This window comes from Protopterus annectens, chromosome 10.part0 (genome assembly GCF_019279795.1).
Source record: "Protopterus annectens isolate FY-2018-M chromosome 10.part0, PAN1.0, whole genome shotgun sequence".
Lineage (NCBI taxonomy): Eukaryota > Metazoa > Chordata > Ceratodontiformes > Protopteridae > Protopterus > Protopterus annectens.
In genome coordinates, this window is record NC_056744.1 from 85,344,802 (window position 1) to 85,362,221 (window position 17,420).

Consider the following 17,420-nt stretch of genomic DNA (forward strand, 5'->3'; position numbering starts at 1 on the left):
AGTCATTTTGGGATTCAGTCTTTTGATTTTCTGTCATTTGATAGTAAACCGGTTATATAATATGCTAAGATATTGCCAGACAGAGCAATTAATTAATTAAGATGCAATGATATTCATTGCACATTACTGAATGCTATGCATTTGAAGTAATAGTTTTAACTGTTTTTCTTTTTACTGGAACATTTTTCATTGGACCACTAATTAATCAGACATGATTCCTTAATGACAACCAGCTTAAATACTATGTATAGTGAACCTGATTGTATTCGATTTTTTTTAGAAGATTGTTTCATTTTTGGCAATGTATTTGCTGAAACTTACTTGCGTAACATTTGTTTCTGAAGTTTCACAGATGAAATTATGGGTCAGTGCTGCTGACAACAGCTCAGCTCCAGTAAATAAAAGTTGCTTCAGAGTTTGTACTTCCTCTTAGGCCTGTGCAAGGCATCCAGCATGAGTGCAGGCCGAGATTTAATAAAACAACTGCCAGTATGGACTTTGCTGTTAGGCGCATAATTTATGGTCGAGTATATCAGGAATCAACCATATTTTTAAGGGTTTTTGGTTTTTCATTGCATAACTGAATCATGCAATTAATAAGTGTACTTGCTGCATAAATATGTTTATTAATTGTTTCTGAAGCCTTTCTTCCCAGAAATCCACTGAGAAGGTGCTCTGCCCTGATGGGTATTGTTGTTCATTAAATGCAAACAAATAAAATAGATAGATAGATAGATGGATGGCTAGATAGATGTAACCTTTTTATATATATAATTTTTTTTCAGTTTGCCTTAAAACTAAACTCTAAGAATATATGGCTGTGCTGGATATATACTGATGGAATCAGAATTTCATATTCAAGGGGAATCTGTGAAAATATATATATTTTTACTGAAAGATTAGTGAACTATTTACTATTTAATAAAGATGGGTTTAAGGCTATGAACTACTAATGAGAACTTTATCCTGTAGTCCAGGGTTTGATTCTCTCAGCCAGCATTTGCCTTGCATGAGATAGAATAAACTCTAACGGGTACATTTGCAAATGTTTTGTCAAAGACAGCAAAGATCTCTCCATTGTTCTGCCCATTAAGGTTTATTCTAAGCATCACTTATATAAAAATTAGTCAAAGCCCCCCCCCAGAATAGTGACCGCCATCAAATCACACATATATGAAATGTTCAGCATCATATCACCGCTGGTGATGGTACACTGGATTCCCTCCTATCTACTCCAACATAATGACTTAGTCACTTAGAGATGAAAAAGGTCTGTAAAGGTCATCTGTCATGTAATGGCAACCCAGTGGAAGAAAACAGCAGGGCAAGTGAGGAGAAGCACAAAGGAAATCTTTGGATACATTAGGTAAGGTAGAAGAAACTGCTAGGGCATAATTTTTTATTGTTTATTCATATCTTATTCAATCATAAACCAGGTAAATCCCTGAGCTATAAACCATTTGTCTTGAAAGTAATTACATTTGTTAAAATGTTTTTATTTAAACAAGCAGATGTGGAATGTAGTTCTCTGACTTCACATGAACATTACGGCATTAGTCATAATCCTATGCAAACCAAACTTTATTAATAGTACCTCAGAGAAATTGGCATAAAACTGAGTTATTGTATGTCATACAAAAGCAAAAAAAAAATGCTAACTACTGCTTCCCTACCATGATTTACAGATAAACTCTGTCATGCCTGAATAACCCAGTATAAAACTTTTAGTGATACACCACCAAGACTCTGTTACCCTTACTGGAGACAGGTACAGGGCTTATAACTTTAAAACTGAGAAAATTAACATGTGAATTTCAGTGAAGGATGCCTGCTTTACCAGATGTGTAACCTTTCAAATAATGTAATCTTCTTGTGTTGATTTGCCGTTTTCTTCTTTGTCTTTCCCTAACATTTGAAATATCAATCCTTAGGCCACAAAGTACTTTAACATCCTCTCTCCCTTTCCTTTACATTGCAAGCTGCCTTGGAAAACAAGTTTACATAGCAGACTGCTTAGTGCATGATACATTTTTACTCCATCTCTATCTATTTATTATCTATTCTTCTCAGGCAGTTCTTCTCGAAGGATCCTTCACTGAACAAGCTGGGGTAGGGTGGAGATATTTGCATTACTACTTTAATTCTGACAGATGGCTTTTGTCTTCAGGGCTAAAACACAAAAGTGTGACCAGTAACCACAGACTCTGAAGCTACCATGCTCAGAGTGAATGAATACAGTAAGTTTCTACACGTTAACCTCATCCTTTGTGTGCATGTGGTTGGTTGTAATTAGACCTTTGCACCCAAGTGCGATATTGATCGCTGCAACTGACTTTAAAGCCAGTTTGCCTGCTTCAAGATTAAGAAAGCAAAAAATCAGGAACACTGTTTGTTTCTATGCAATGATTGCACTGAAGGGTGCATTCCTTTCTCTTCTTTGCATTCCTGACCTGCTGTTGTCTTTGTTATAGCTCATACTTTCTCATATTGACAACTTCCTTGTCTGTTTTTTCTGTTTGTCTCTCCTCCCTTGCCTCTGCTCTCAGTTCCACCCTATTACTTTAAGCTCACAGCTCTCCTTTTATGGTTGAGTCGAATGTTTAGTTTTTTTCCCCTCCCTTTTCACTCAGTAAGTGCTGTGGATATGCGGAACCCCAGTGGCTCACAAACTGTCCTTATATGGAAGTCTGCGCATGTATAGTAATTAAAAAGAAAAAAACATATACAGTTTCAAGGAAATGAGACAGCTTTTGTCACTTCAAATACCACAGCCACATGTCACTCATTTAAATGTAGCTGCATTAAGATTTTCAGAGTTGGGGTCACTATATCAGTAATTCTGACTTTTGGTTCTGCTGCTGCCTTTGATTTTCCTGTAAAGGCCTGTGTTTTTTTCAGTCTCCTGTTCTGTAATTCGGCACCTCAGCATGTGTTGATATGGGTGGTGGATAAGCTATGTATTCAGGGCAGGCAAAAAGGTACAACTGCACTTCTTTTATATAATTTATATAACAGGGCAGTATACCAAAGCTTATGCAGTCTCAATAAAATGGTGGCTTCACAAAGCTATAATTTAAATGTCATTTTTACTTTTATGTAAAATACAGTTAATAATTGAATTAAATGCATATATGTATCTTTAATTTAAATTATAATTATTTTCCTGTTTTAAATCATATTTTATCAAACCCTTTAAATACTGTTCTCAGTATGGTAGAGGTGGCCAGGTTATAGTCACCTGGATCTTGGCTTGAATCTAGTCTCCTGTTCAGGCTGGCTTAGCTAAGTTCCTGCTACGTGTGCTGTAGGAGTAATTGTTTGTGCCATTGTCAAAAGTCAGCGCATTCAATAACATTTCTAAAAGCTTGCTGAGCAGTTCATGGCACCTGTGAGCCTGACTTTACTTAAATTATCAGCAGGTGATTATCTTAAATTAGCCTGTATGCATTTAGAGAGCATCAGGACAGGACAGAGACCAGACAGCAGAGTGGAACAGTGTTGATTAGTAGATGTCAGTGCTGGATGTCACATCTCTGAAATATATTTATCTAGGAGTATTCAATACAGAAAAATGTCAGAGGAGTTAGATCCCCCTGGAGAAGCAAGGAAGCTCAATCGGAACTTGTTTGGAAAATTTCATCACAGTGTAACATCTGATAAAATTTTTTTCCTAGAGTTATATTATTATTTTGTTACAGTTTAAAGTCACCAACTTTGTGTGTGTGTGTGTGTGTGTGTGTGTGTGTGTGTGTGTGTGTGTGTGTGTGTGTGAATGTTTTGGGAAACATTAAAGTGAATAAGTGCTACTCTGTAATCCTGAGATAGAAACAAGCTGCACTGTTGGTTCTATAGCAAAGAGAGAGGGAGCCATGACTTTTGAGCCATGCGACCTGAGTTTGACTAGCAAGCCCTCTGCTTCAGAATATGACTGGGAGAATAGGAAAGACAACAGTATTTTACTGGTTCTCTTATGCCAAGGGGAGAAGAGGGGGTCATAAGCATGGATGGCAGCCTGGTAACGATACTGGAGCCAAGCATCTCATGCTTACAAATAGTAGAGGCACACAATAATGGTCTTCTACCATTGCACATCAGTCAATGGAGCAGGGCAATGGATAGGGCAAATATATGAAAAATCCTTATGGCCATGAGAATTATGCTGCTCTGGGATGCCTTAATCTCCTCTCAGAAAATGGAAGGGTTTCATATTAAGTGTGGGGGGGGGGGTCTGGGGTGACTCCCAGTTTCCAAGATTTAGGAGTGGCACCAGCAGCAGCTTATGGTCTGCTCCATATGGGCCCAAAATTAAAAAATAAAGCTTGACAATCTGTGAATATAGACAGTTGACTAGGGTGGAAGTGTGGTTTGTGTGGATTCTGCAAGGTACAATTTCTCTTCTAAAAAGAAAGCTTGTTAGCAAATTTCTCAGTGTTGCTGCCACAGAGTAATAATACCTGTTGATAGCATACATAAGGGCATATTTATATATTCTTATGCATTGCACCTTGGATCATGAGGGGAACGGGTGGCAATACAAACATTCTGCAGAGTAGCTAAGATGATACCCAGCCCCCTACTTTGCTTCTGGCCACCATTTTGGCCAAATCCTGCACAACTCTGTCAGACTAAAGTAGATACTGCAGGCTCAATGGGAATTTGTGTAGCAACATGCGTTACAGCCTTTGGGACAGGACATATTTAAATAAATGGACAGTATCACTGATGGACTAATAAAATGAACTGTGAAGAGAATGTTATATCAGAGTTACATAGATGTAACCTCGAGCAGGACACTTGTGATTCTTAGCAGGTTTTTTGAAAAGAAGAGAGGTCTGGTGTTTTACTTCTGCAGACAGAAGTAACAGTCAGGAAGTTAGTCATTTCTAAGTAGTACCCATTTTTGATGGTGAGGGATTTCTTACAGCTGATTATTATAACAAATCAGTCAATGTTCATGCATTATTATTTTAATTCTTGCAATGACGGGTTTCATTTTTACTTCTTTCTTTCTTTTTTTGATTTTCATGCTGAGAGCTGATTGTCAGCACTCCTGTTGTTCCTGCTGCACACTGTCCAAGTATTTGATAGACTAGTCATCAGTAAAGCACTGTTGACTGCTCTGAAAGCCAGCCTGTCACCCTATTATCTTCACACATATTTAGCTGGCATAAGAAATAGAGCCATTAATGCATTTGGAGAGAGAAAAGCAATGCACCAGGGTACGGGACATAACTTGAAATTCATAAACTATACATCCTTGCACACCATTTATTTTTCTTGAATGTAAACAATCTGCAAAGGAATCTGTTGGAAACAGTAAATGTGAAGTCTCTACAGACTGATTTGTTATCACTTTTTTTCAGCTTGGAATTTTATAAGGTTAAAGCACTGTATGACTTTTTTCATAGAGATATATGTCTTCTGCCAGTCATGTGTAGAAGCATTAGTGTGTACAGAAAATAAAATTACACCTTGAGCTATCATGGTAAGTAGATTGTAAACAAAAGAAGAGCATTTCCTAAGTAAATAATAAAATAGATAGACAGGCAGATAGCTAGATAGATAGATAGATAGATAGATAGATAGATAGATAGATAGATAGATAGATAGACAGATAGATAGATAGATAGATAGATAGATAGATAGATAGATAGATAGACAGACAGACAGACAGATAGATACTAGCATGGAAAATTATACTTGGGCTTCTAACCATAACCACATTGTTATGCATTTGTGAAGTAGATGCCAAGATATTTGCAGTAAGAGTAAACATCAAGAGGTTAATCTTGATGTCCATTTTCAGATCACACAAAATGTTGTAACTGGGGATATGATCATGATTCCATTCATCCATGCATAACCCCCCTTTTTGTTTCACATTTTGCAAATGGGTTTGGGGTGTCACATCAACAGTGACCATCATATAGAGCCAGTGTTCACGCCACTGGGTAGTTAGCCATGCTGCAGTTCTTCCATATCACATATGTGTACTCACACCTATGGCCAGTTTAGACTGTCCAGTCTACCTACTGCATGTCTTTGGAAAGTGGGAGGAAGCCAGAGCACCCAGAGACAACCCACACAAACACAGGGAGGACATGCAGACTTCATGCAGAAAGCCCCCTTTGTAGTAAATGTGGAGTTTTATTTGTCTCATGTGATAGTTTTATTTAAAAAAAGTGTGTAGTGTAAAGTGATGCAACATGTGGTTCTTCTGTTAACCCCAGTAAACTGTAATTGAGTATCTCCCCTACCTGTACATATGGGAATTACAGAGTGTACAATTGTGCTTAAAGAAAGGATAATATGGCAACATCATAGTAAGATAAGCAGATACAGGTGGCATAATTAATGAGTTTAAAAAATGTGTATATTTTTTGTCCCTTACAGCTGTCAGCTATCTGCAGTGTCCCAGAGTCTCTACTTGATCTTATGCTCTGACCTCTCCGTGACACTTGTCTGACTTTCCCCTTTGGGCCAATGCCACCCCATCAAAAAGGAGAGCTTATGAGACCATCTACATGTAAGAACCAGGGGAAGAAAGATAAGAGAGGATAATAGGATGCACAGGTATGGAGCCATCCATTGAATAGTCATCAGTTATGGTCACCTTATTGACTGTATACAAACTACATATCTGATTGTGATAAAAAATGGCCACAGTAAAATATTCCAGTTTCTTGACACATATACATGCTAATCCTGCAAAGACAGACCAATGGCTTTTTGACTTTATCATCTTAGCAGGATCAGTTATTTGTATTCACAGATACCACTCAAACACAGCAATTATAGCTACATTCTTCTCATATGTCCATGTCAGAACAATAATAATGGCCAAAGTTGTACATTTCAAGTTTGCTTCACACAAACACACAGTAGCCATAGCAAAATATTTCAGTTTAATCTACAAACCCATGGACTCTCGTCCTGCAAAGCCAGATTAAAGATTGTTTACAAAAATGATGATAGGAGCGTAAGGTAGTTAACATCCACAGATACATCCCCACCCCCGTCACCAGTTATAGCCATACCTCTCAACCTCATAAGATAAGAAATATGGACAAAGCCTAAAGTAATGTGGGGACAAAGGCCCAAACATAGGGACAGATTGTAAATATTACTCATATGAACTTAGACAATTGCTGAAAATAACATGATTTGTGTTAGCATGCATTTTTCTGAAAGGTATTAGTGACTTTAATCATTTGTGATTTTGCCAGAAAATCACACATTTTATGAGGAACAGTGTGAAAATATGAGGCAAAAATATGGATATTCTGTGGAGATCTGGACATTTGAGTGGTATGATTATGGCTATAGCCACTTTGGTGACTGTGTACACCCTTTTTGTTAAGAAGAAATGAATTACATGTACCTTACTGGTAGCTTTTGAAGAACTATAAGAAACTGTTTAAAAAAATGACTAACATCAGACCATATGTAGCGCAGTATAAATAGAAAAGTATCGATGATGAGAGCATAAGAAATATTAACCACCTGATAACATATAAAGTCAAGAAGTAAACGTCGTCGGAATAATTCCACACTAAAGAGAAATGTTATTAATGCATTATTGATGCACATGTGCTGTTGTCAAACAATGTTGCATTTCAGTGATTCATCTACAAATGTAGTGCCTACTGCCCTTGAAGAATATATGGCCTAAGTTGCACTAACACAACGGTGTGCTGATGATGTTACTATAACATTTCCTGAACTAGATCAGTTATGCAATAGGGAATGGCTATCAAAAAACAACCACAGGTTCATAGTTAGTTACTAGGTATGCAGTCCAGGAGACCATTAAGGAACTTAGCCCAAATTACCAATTGCTCTAAAGCACTGTCTGGTTAAGTGACATGCTCCTGGTTTCTACTGGTGCAACCTGCTCTTACTACTTCCTGTTTCTTGTTGATTCCTGGTCCATGAGAGAATTGGTTGTGCTATAGGTGAAAATGGAATAAATTAAAATTAAATTGTTTTGTTTTGTTGGCTGGCTGTGGGCCCTCTCTGAAGCTGCGAGCCTTAGGTGTCCACTCAGTTTGTACTTGTTATATTCTGCTCCAGGCTCCATCTACAAAACTGTGTAGAAGAGTTTTCTTTGTTGACCCTAAATGGACAGAGATACTGACATCATCTCCTTCAACACATGTAGTGCCAGTTAGCTACAGCACCCCCCATGCCAAATTTTGTGGCACTCTGTTGTGTGACCACAACACAATCCCCTCACTGGCAGCATTCAGGATCACAATGGATGAGCTGAGAATTGCCTCTCCTTCCCACATCATCTCCTAACACCAGCTCCTTCGTTGTCTGACCTGCATATTGAAATCTGGTCATCTGGATCATAGCCAGAGCTCCACTTCTTAAAACTGGTTACAGAAGAGGGTAAGGTCATATTTTAAGACTGAATTTGTTAAAACTAAATGGTTTTCCTGTAGGCTCGCAGTAGATGCAATATTGGTAGCTGGCAGTGTTAATGAATTGTTCTGGAATGGATTCTTAGAAATGGTATTGATAATGGAGAAAAGAGACTAAAGGTACAGTGAGTTGTCAGATGAGAAAAAAATGTAAAAGGAACAAGTGAACACAATAGAAACTGTGGATTTTGAAGACGTAAGCATCATACTAAATCTGCACATTGGCTGTATGATGCTGTTTCCTAAACTCTTAGTGGATTTAAACGCATTTATTTAAATGCATGTTTCATTGTCTGGGAGTTGTTAGAACGGCTGTTCCTAGGTCATAGACAGTTTCTTAAAACTAGGATACTTGTTTGCAATTCAAAACTAACACACTGCAAATTTGCCTGTGTAATTTTTAATATTATGTTTTTTTTTTATTTTTGAAAATATTGGCCCACTGATTTCGGTCACCTGCCAAAACAGTCTTTAGGTTTAGTCTGATATTTTCTTAAGCTGGATAAATGGTTCTGTAAATTTAAATGATGAAACAACCAAATGCTACCAGAAGATCAACAAAAGACAGAGAAGGAAAGAAGTACCGGGGGGCAGATAGAAGCAGTGCTTTAAAGACAACAAGAAAACAAGCCTAGCATTCAGTAACAAAAATTGTTAAATTTATGAAGAAAGATAATCAGGGAAGTAGATGAGGTGAGGAAGATTATGACGAACCCTTTGATAAAATAAGTGCTAAGACTTTCATTTCAGTTAGGAGAGAGACAGACAGCTACATGCTGCACACACACACACACACACACACACACACACACACACACACACACACACACACACACACACACACACACACACACACACACACACACACAAATGGAGACAGGCGTTACACTGTGGTGCACAAATTAATTTCTCTGAATTAGCATTTTTCAATCCCACCTTCACAAACACAGACATGAAATAAGAAGCGTACAGGTGAGCTAGCAAAGAAGGTAACTGTGTAAGAAATGATACACAAATATGTTACTAGCTACACAGTTAAAATTTATGTGAAGAGAAACTTTTGCTGTATAATTTTAAAGCATGGTACTGAAAAAAAGGACAGGTTGTTGAGAAAAGAGATAGTATCAAGGGATGTGTACAAACCTAAAATGTCTAGCTTTAGTCCTAACACATAAAGATATACAGGCACACACCCCAAACAGAACACTTCTGTTGTAACATGCAATGCAGGAATTAACTAACGACACTAAGGTAGGAGTGGAAAGACTGACAGGAATTCATTCTGCTTCTCAGCAGCTTAACTCAAAGTACAATACTGCTGAGCGGAAGTACTCATCAGTCCCAAAACAGCACGGCTTCAGCAGTCTGTGAATACTTCCTCTTTTCAAATAAAGGAAGTACCGATAAAACACCATACATGGTATGCCTGAGCTTTTTTAAATCCTTGAATTTCTAAGTTTTCATTTGCAAAGACTTTTATACAGATCTGATTATATTTTTTGTCGTGTCACCTTTGTGATGACCTTGCAGAGCTGTCATCTCAAACAGCATGCAGTGTCATTGCAAAGGGGTAAAGCAACAACATACAGCTTCCCTTTTTGAAATCTCTGGTTACCATTTACATTTGTAACTCATTTTGAAACATATTTTTTTTCGTGAGTTGTTTTTTTTTATCAGTTCATATTTTATCTATATCTTTTACCTTCTGTTTTCTGACATAAGTATACTATCCCTATTGTTCATTGATAGCACAGGGTAATGTATACTGCCTGCACCTTCCTACTAGTTGCATGGCATGTAAATGACAAACATTGTGCTGACTGTGGAATTTAGGAATTCACCTCTGTATATTAAAGACTTCATTAGGCAACACTGCAGTTTGGGGTTACTGAGATTTCAAGAGTAAAACTGTAAATGAAGTGTATTTTGATAAAATCTACAATTAATTTACATGTCTCTTAATTCTCTTAATTCTGTAAAGGTGTCCCTTCCCTTATCACTGGGCTTGAGAAATATGAGAGCTGACAGGTTTAGGCATGTATTTTTAACAACCACATGTAACCTAGCCATTTACCCTAGGAAGTATTGTAGGTAGATTTACCTCCCTTCTTGGTAAGGGTCATACTACTAATCCTGGTAAGTATATGTGAAGTATATGTGAACCCATCCAGTCATCAAGGCTTAACTTGTAGGAGGCTAGAAGCCTAAGGTATCATATGGGTCAGCCACTTGTCAGTGTTGCATCAAGGACTGCTGTGGAACATTTGTTGCATAACACTTGCAGGACTAGGGCTGCATATAAGAGAATTATTGAAATTAATATGAAATGTCAGAGTACCAACAAGCAATAAGGAGGGGAGTAAACAGAAAGTGCAAGAACATGAACTGATTTTGCATATTTGGAAATTTTAAGGCCGATTCCTTATCTAACCTATTCAGCTGCAACCTGGACCAGTGGAAGGGAAATCAGAAATGCACCCCTAGTCTGACACCTATTTTTCTTTTAGACAAGGGCAGCTGTTAAACCATGCCCTAATTAACATACACCCCTTAAATAACCTCTAAGGCACAATAACTTGTGGGATACACTAGAGTTGCATGGTAGACTTATAAAGACCCCATTAGTAATTAGCCTGCTATACACTTATAAACCTATGAACCATGAATGGATGTCGAGGCTGGCCCTTGTAGCACACTTATCAGACAGGTGTTCATAGGCTCATAGGTAGGTACTAGGCTATCGGCCCGAGGGCATAAGTATGCCTAGCCAAAAGTGTCTTGGCTTTTGCCACCCATGTAGATTAAATTCCTGCCTCTCTGTCGAATAGAGCCACAGACGTGATCCCAGTGGTGAATTTGCTATTACCCATCCACTCATCAAGGTTTTTCTTGTAGATTGCTAATGATGAGCTCTGTTTGATGTAGATGGGAATTTTGTTCCAGCATGTCCTATTTATTATTGTGGTGAGGTTTAGGTCCCTAGAACATGTAGCGCTGGGAGATTGGGATTTCTTTAAGTGGAGCATGTCCATCAAATCTGGGTTTAACATAGCTCTGTATGTCAGACAGAAATCTCTCCAGAGTAAGCAGTATGCGACCGAGTAGAGTTGGAGTTTCTTGAGTCGGTCGGCATAGGGCAACAGTTTGATAGGGCAACAGTTTGAAGCCAGCTATCCTCTTGGTGAGGTACATCTGGGGCCTCTCCAGTTGTTGTAGGTGTCTTGTAAGGTACATCCCAAATGGGGCATTGTACTCAATGAGGGGTCTGATAAGTGATGAGTAGAGGGGGACAATGACTTCCTTTTTTCTAGATACAAACCTTTTTGCGATTAGGTGGGCCACGTAGAAAGATTTTCTGAGCACAGTGGCAATGTGATCATCAAAGGAGAGGTGACTATCCACTTGTCTCCCAAGGTCTCTTATCACACTTTCTATGTTAAGTGAACTTCCCCCTATTTGGTAATTCGTGGGTACCGTGTTTTTACCAAAGCGGATGACAATGCACTTTTTGGCATTTAGCTTGAGGCCATGGTTTTGGCACCAGTTATCTGTCTCGATGAGGCCCTTTTTTCAGGATGTCTACGTCGGCAGGGGAATTGATTATGGCACCCAGTTTTCAGTCATCTGCAAACTTGGTTAGCCATAGACCCTCAGTGTTTGCTTGCACTTTGGAGAAGTATATACCGAACAGGAGAGGTCCCAAGTCTGAACCCTGGGGCACTCCACTTGTCACTGGTTTGGAGTCGGATCTGGAGTCTGCAACTCTCACCATGTGGGTTCTGTCCATGAGCCAACTGGCCACCCATCTTGTGATGTAAGGGTTTATGTTTAGGTTGGTGAGTTTATCTATGATTCCTGAATGGGGGATGGTATTGAAGGCTTTAGCGAGTCCCAGGTAGGCTGTGTGGACCACCTTGCCCTCGTCTGCAGCCTTAGTAACTGTTTTAAAGAAGTCTACCAGGTTTAGGAGACATGGTCTACCCTTTACAAATACGAACTGGATAGCATCCAAAGTTTGGAGGTTACCAATGTCTTTGTTTATGAGTTCCATGATGTTGCGCTCCATGTCCTTGCAGACCAGGCTTGTCAGACTAATAGGTCGATAGTTCCCGGGGTCTGTGGTGGTTCCTCCTTTGTGGAGTGGGATAACAGTTGCTGTGCACCATTCAGTGGGCACATAGACTGTGGTGAGGCTGTGATTGAACAAGGAGTTTAGGTGAGGGGGCTAGTTCATTTTAGAGTTTGTTTAAGATCAGCCTGGGATGTTGTCCTCTCCCATGGACACTGTGTTTTTGGCTTTAGAAAGTGACATTTTTACCTGTGTGTTTGTGATTAATGAGGCTCTACAATCATATGGTGTAGTTATGGGTCCTTTGGGGGTGAGAGGGGAGTAAAGTTAGCACTGAATCTATCTGCCAAGATGTTGGCAATATCAGTTGGCTCTGTATATTTTGTGCCATTCTGCTGTAACTCAGTGCAGATCTGGGTGTTGCCTTGGAGATTCTTGACATAGTTAAATAATGCCTTGTAGTTGTCTTTGGAATCTGTGGTAATTTTCCTTTCAAAGTTCGCTTTGGAGGATTTTATGAAGGATCTTAGTCTCTTACTGAGGCCCATCAGGGAGTTCCTCCATTCCTGGGGTTTTACTCTTTTTCGTAACAGTTTCTTCCTTCTGTTGTAGAGTTTGTTAATGGCAGGGGACCACCAGATTTGCTTCCTTTTTTTGGAGGATAGCATCTTGGTTTTGTTAGGGATAGCACGATCCATGCACTCATGCAGGTGCTTGTAGAGTGCTTTTGTGTAGAATTCGGCAGTCATGACTGTATTGTCCATCTGCAGGAGCATCGCGAAGTTAGCCACCTCTGTTTTGAGTAGCGTGAAGCTCGCTTCGGAGAAGTTTTTTACAATGGTTTCCTTGTGTGGGGATGGTGTCGGGATGTGGATAGCTAGGGTGATTAGTTTATGGTCTGATCTAACCAGTGAGGAGTTGATCTCGGGCATTGAACACCGATCACTCATATTTGTAATGACCATGTCCAGGATATTGTTGCCCCTGGTGGGGGCGTTGATAAGTTGATCCAGGGAATTAGAGTTTATAAATTCCAGGAATCGTTGAGCAAGGGGATTAGTACAAGAGTAGTTTTCCCAGTTTATGTTAGGGTAATTGAAATCACCTGTTATTAGGGTATTTGGTTGGACCCTCATTTTTTCCAATGTCTCCAGGAACGAGGATTGTGGGTCCTGGGTCATGTTGGGGAATCTATAACAAGCTACAATTTGGAATGCATTTTTGACCAGGGTTAGTTGCACTTGGATTATCTCACAGGCATTGTGTTGTGCAACTAGCCTGGAGGTGTGGATATCTTTGATGAATATCGACATACCTCCATCCTTAGTGTTTCGGTCTGGGTTTTGTGGCCGAAACGTGTGGTATGAATTATAGCCTGGTAGTGCTGGGGTGCACTTGGGAGCCTTGAACCAGGTCTCAGTCACTGCACAGATATCAATGTTCTCCATTTTGAGGAGTGCCTGGAGTGAGTGCATTTTGAGGTTTAGACTCCTAGCATTGAGTAGCATTACCCTCAGTTTTTTGTCACTTGTAGTTTTTACGGTGATGGGTTTGTCTTTTGAGCTTTGCCTAAAAATGGCACGATGGGGGCGGCAAGAGTCTTAGCCAATATCCAGAATCCCAGGGGTGACAGGTGCAGGCCATCTTTGGTGAAGCATCGTGGCCTGTCAAGCATATCAACCCAAGTAGACAGACACTGGATCCCCTTTGAATGACACCAGAAACTTAGCCAATTGTTGAAGTTGATCATTTTACTGTGGTATCATTTTTGGGCAGCGGTTAGCGTTATTGCCTCACAGCAAGAGGTTCTTCGGTTCGATCCTTGGCTGGGGTGCCTTCTGTGTGGAGTCTGCATGTCTTCCCCATGGTCGCATGGGTGTCCTCCAGGTGCTCCGGTTTCCTCCCCTATCCCAAAGACATGCTGTAGGTGGATTGGACACTCTAAATTGGCCCTAGGTGTGAATGCGTGTGTGTGTGTGTGTGTGTGTGTGTGTGTGTGTGTGTGTGTGTGTGTGCGCCTTCCATGGAAAGTTGGACATCGGGCTGGCAACTTAACATCATAAAAACTCTACTGCCAATCATGAGCAGACAGGTGATCCGCTGTGGCAACCCCTAACTGGGAAAAGCTGAAAGAGGAAGACTGTGGTATCATTCTTGGTGAGGGCAGGATGCTACTCAGGGCTAGGGTCATACCTGCCTGGGCTACAAGATCAGAGAGCTCTATCATGTCTCTTTTCATGTAGTCCAGGGAGGTACATCTCAGGTCATTTACACCAACATGGACAATGACAGAGTCATATTTGTACTTGCTTTGTAATGACCTGAGTGCATGCATTACGTGGCGGATTCTGGCACCCAACAAGCAGCTGACAGTAACCTTCTCTTTGTCCAGCCTGGTAAGTGGGACATCAGTGTGCCTGACTATAGAGTCACCTATGACTAATGTGTTGGGTATGTTGTTTTGCTTTATGGGCTGTGGTTGTGTGGCACACTGAGTTTGTGGGCTATGTGTTGTTTGGAATGTGTTGGTGGGAGGAGGTTGCTTGTGTGTCTGCTTTGGATGTCTCTGTTGCCTAGGCAGATTTATATTTATATTCAGAGCCTCCGTATATGTCTTGGTGTTTCTATGTGTGGGTTTTGGAGGTGTTGGTTTAGTAAGTCTATGTGAAGTGAGTGGGGTGCTATGTGTTATTACCTTCTCCTCTTGACTGTCTGTTCCAGGCTTGGTTGGAGAGAGCTTTGCCTCTGGATTGGCTGTATAAGAGCATCTCTCGCATGCATTACTGTTTGGTGATAGGAGGAGAGGGTTGTCTGTGTACATGAGGCAGTTGTAGCATTGCCTCAAGATGCCCAGGTTCATCAGGTAGGCTGGAGAGTACACCGGGAGCTGTCCCTTGGACATGCCTGAATAAGTAGTAAAGACTGTTTGCTTTAAGTGTAGAACAAGTAAATACTGTTTTGAGGTTGAGTGCTGGGGGTTATTTAGTGCTACAGCAGATTTAGAACAAGTCCTGAGCTAGAAGATGCGGGTCTGAGTGCTTTGGCTGAAAGACTAACTAGTTATAAGGGAAAAACTGAAGTGCAGACTTTGTGGAGCTGGGGATAGTTAACCCTAGCTAACCAGTGCTGTGTGGTGTGCATAACCACGCAAATGCAGTTATTATAACAGAAAGATGAAAGGGATATAAATTAGCCCAAAATGGCCAATAAACTACAAATTCTGAGCTGAAAGACCACTCCTCCAGGGACAGATAGGTTGCTCAAAGCTCCCCACTCTAACTGGTGAACAGAGAAACTTCCTTCTATCCTAGTAAGGTATGGGGCAACACAGAATCTACAATACGATCCTGGATTCAGTAAACTCTGAAAACTGGACTCTACTAGCTTCAGAAAGGTGGGAAACAAGTGTAGATATAGTTTTTTGGGTTTTTTTTTTAAGAAGTTTAAGGGAAATACAACAAAATAAGCACTTTAAAGCACAGTAAAATGGCTATCGCACTTGAGTGTGTAGCCTACAACAGTTAAAACAGTTTAAATGCTCACAGAAACAATTTTAAAAGTGCAAACAGTAAGTTCTTTTTTTGTTTTTGTTTTTTTAAGAAGTTTAAGCAAATACAACAAAATAAGCACTTTAAAGCACAGTAAAACAGCTATCGCACTTGAGTGTGTAGCCTACAACAGTTAAAACAGTTAAATGCTCACAGAAATGATTTTAAAAGTGCAAACAGTATGTAAGTACAGTAAACAGTTGAAATAAGCTTTTTAAGTACCAGTAAGCTCTAGAGGCAGAATTAGGAATAAAAAGCAAAAAACAAGCCAAAAAAGTACTTAATCAATCCAAAGTGTCTCTTTTCTCTCTCTGCTGCTGTAGGACTTTGCAGGACACCTGGGCAGGATCTTGCTGAGCTGATACAAGTGCAAAAAACTCACAAATGTGGCTTTTATAACAGAAAGATGAAAGGGATAGAAATTAGTCCACAATGGCCAATAAACTACAAATTCTGCACTGAAAACCACTCCTCCAGGGACAGATAGGCTGCTCAAAGCTCCCCACTCTCACTGGTGAACAGAGAAACTTCCTTCTATCCTAGTAAGGTATGGGGCAACACAGAAACTACAATACAGCCCTGGATTCAGCAAACTCTGAAAACTGGACTCTGCTAGCTTCAGAAAGGTGGGAAACAAGTATCGATATAGTTGTTTTTTGTTTTTTAAGAAGTTTAAGCAAATACAACAAAATAAGCACTTTAAAGCACAGTAAAATGGCTATCGCACTTAAGTGTGTAGCCTACAACAGTTAAAACAGTTTAAATTCTCACAGAAATTATTTTAAAAGTGCAAACAGTATGTAAGTACAGTAAGCAGTTGAAATAAGCTTTTTAAGCATCAATAAGTGCTAGAAACCGAGCATTTAGGTGGAATTAGCAATAAAAAGCAAGAAACAAGCCAAAAAAACTACTTAATAAATCCAAAGTCTCTCTTTTCTCTCTCTGCTGCTGTAGGACTCTACAGGACACCTGGGCAGGATCTTGCTGAGATGATACAAGCACAAAAAACTTGCAAATGCGTTTTTTATAACAGAATGATGAAAAGTATAGAAATTAGCCCAAAATGGCCAATAAACTACAAATTCTGAGATGAAAACCACTCCTCCAGGGACAGATAGGCTGCTCAAAGCTCCCCACTCTCACTGGTGAACAGAGAAACTTCCTTCTATCCTAGTAAGGTATGGGGCAACACAGAAACTACAATACAGCCCTGGATTCAGCAAACTCTGAAAATTGGATTCTATTAGCTTCAGAAAGGTGGAAACAAGTGTAGATATAAGTTCTTTTGTTTGTTTGTTTTTTTAAGAAGTTTAAGGCAAATACAACAAAACAAGCACTTTAAAGCACAGTAAAACGGCTATCGCACTTGGGTGTGTA

General features: G+C 39.7%; 1 long non-coding RNA gene across 1 annotated transcript; it reads left to right on the top strand.

The window, feature by feature from the left end:
* Nucleotides 1-2,818: 2,818 nt before the first annotated feature.
* LOC122812778 lies at nt 2,819-16,406 on the top strand. The gene is made up of 3 exons (XR_006366556.1): nt 2,819-2,978; nt 6,394-6,573; nt 16,367-16,406. It is a non-coding gene; the product is annotated as an uncharacterized LOC122812778 (long non-coding RNA).
* The last annotated feature ends 1,014 nt before the right edge of the window (nt 16,407-17,420 follow it).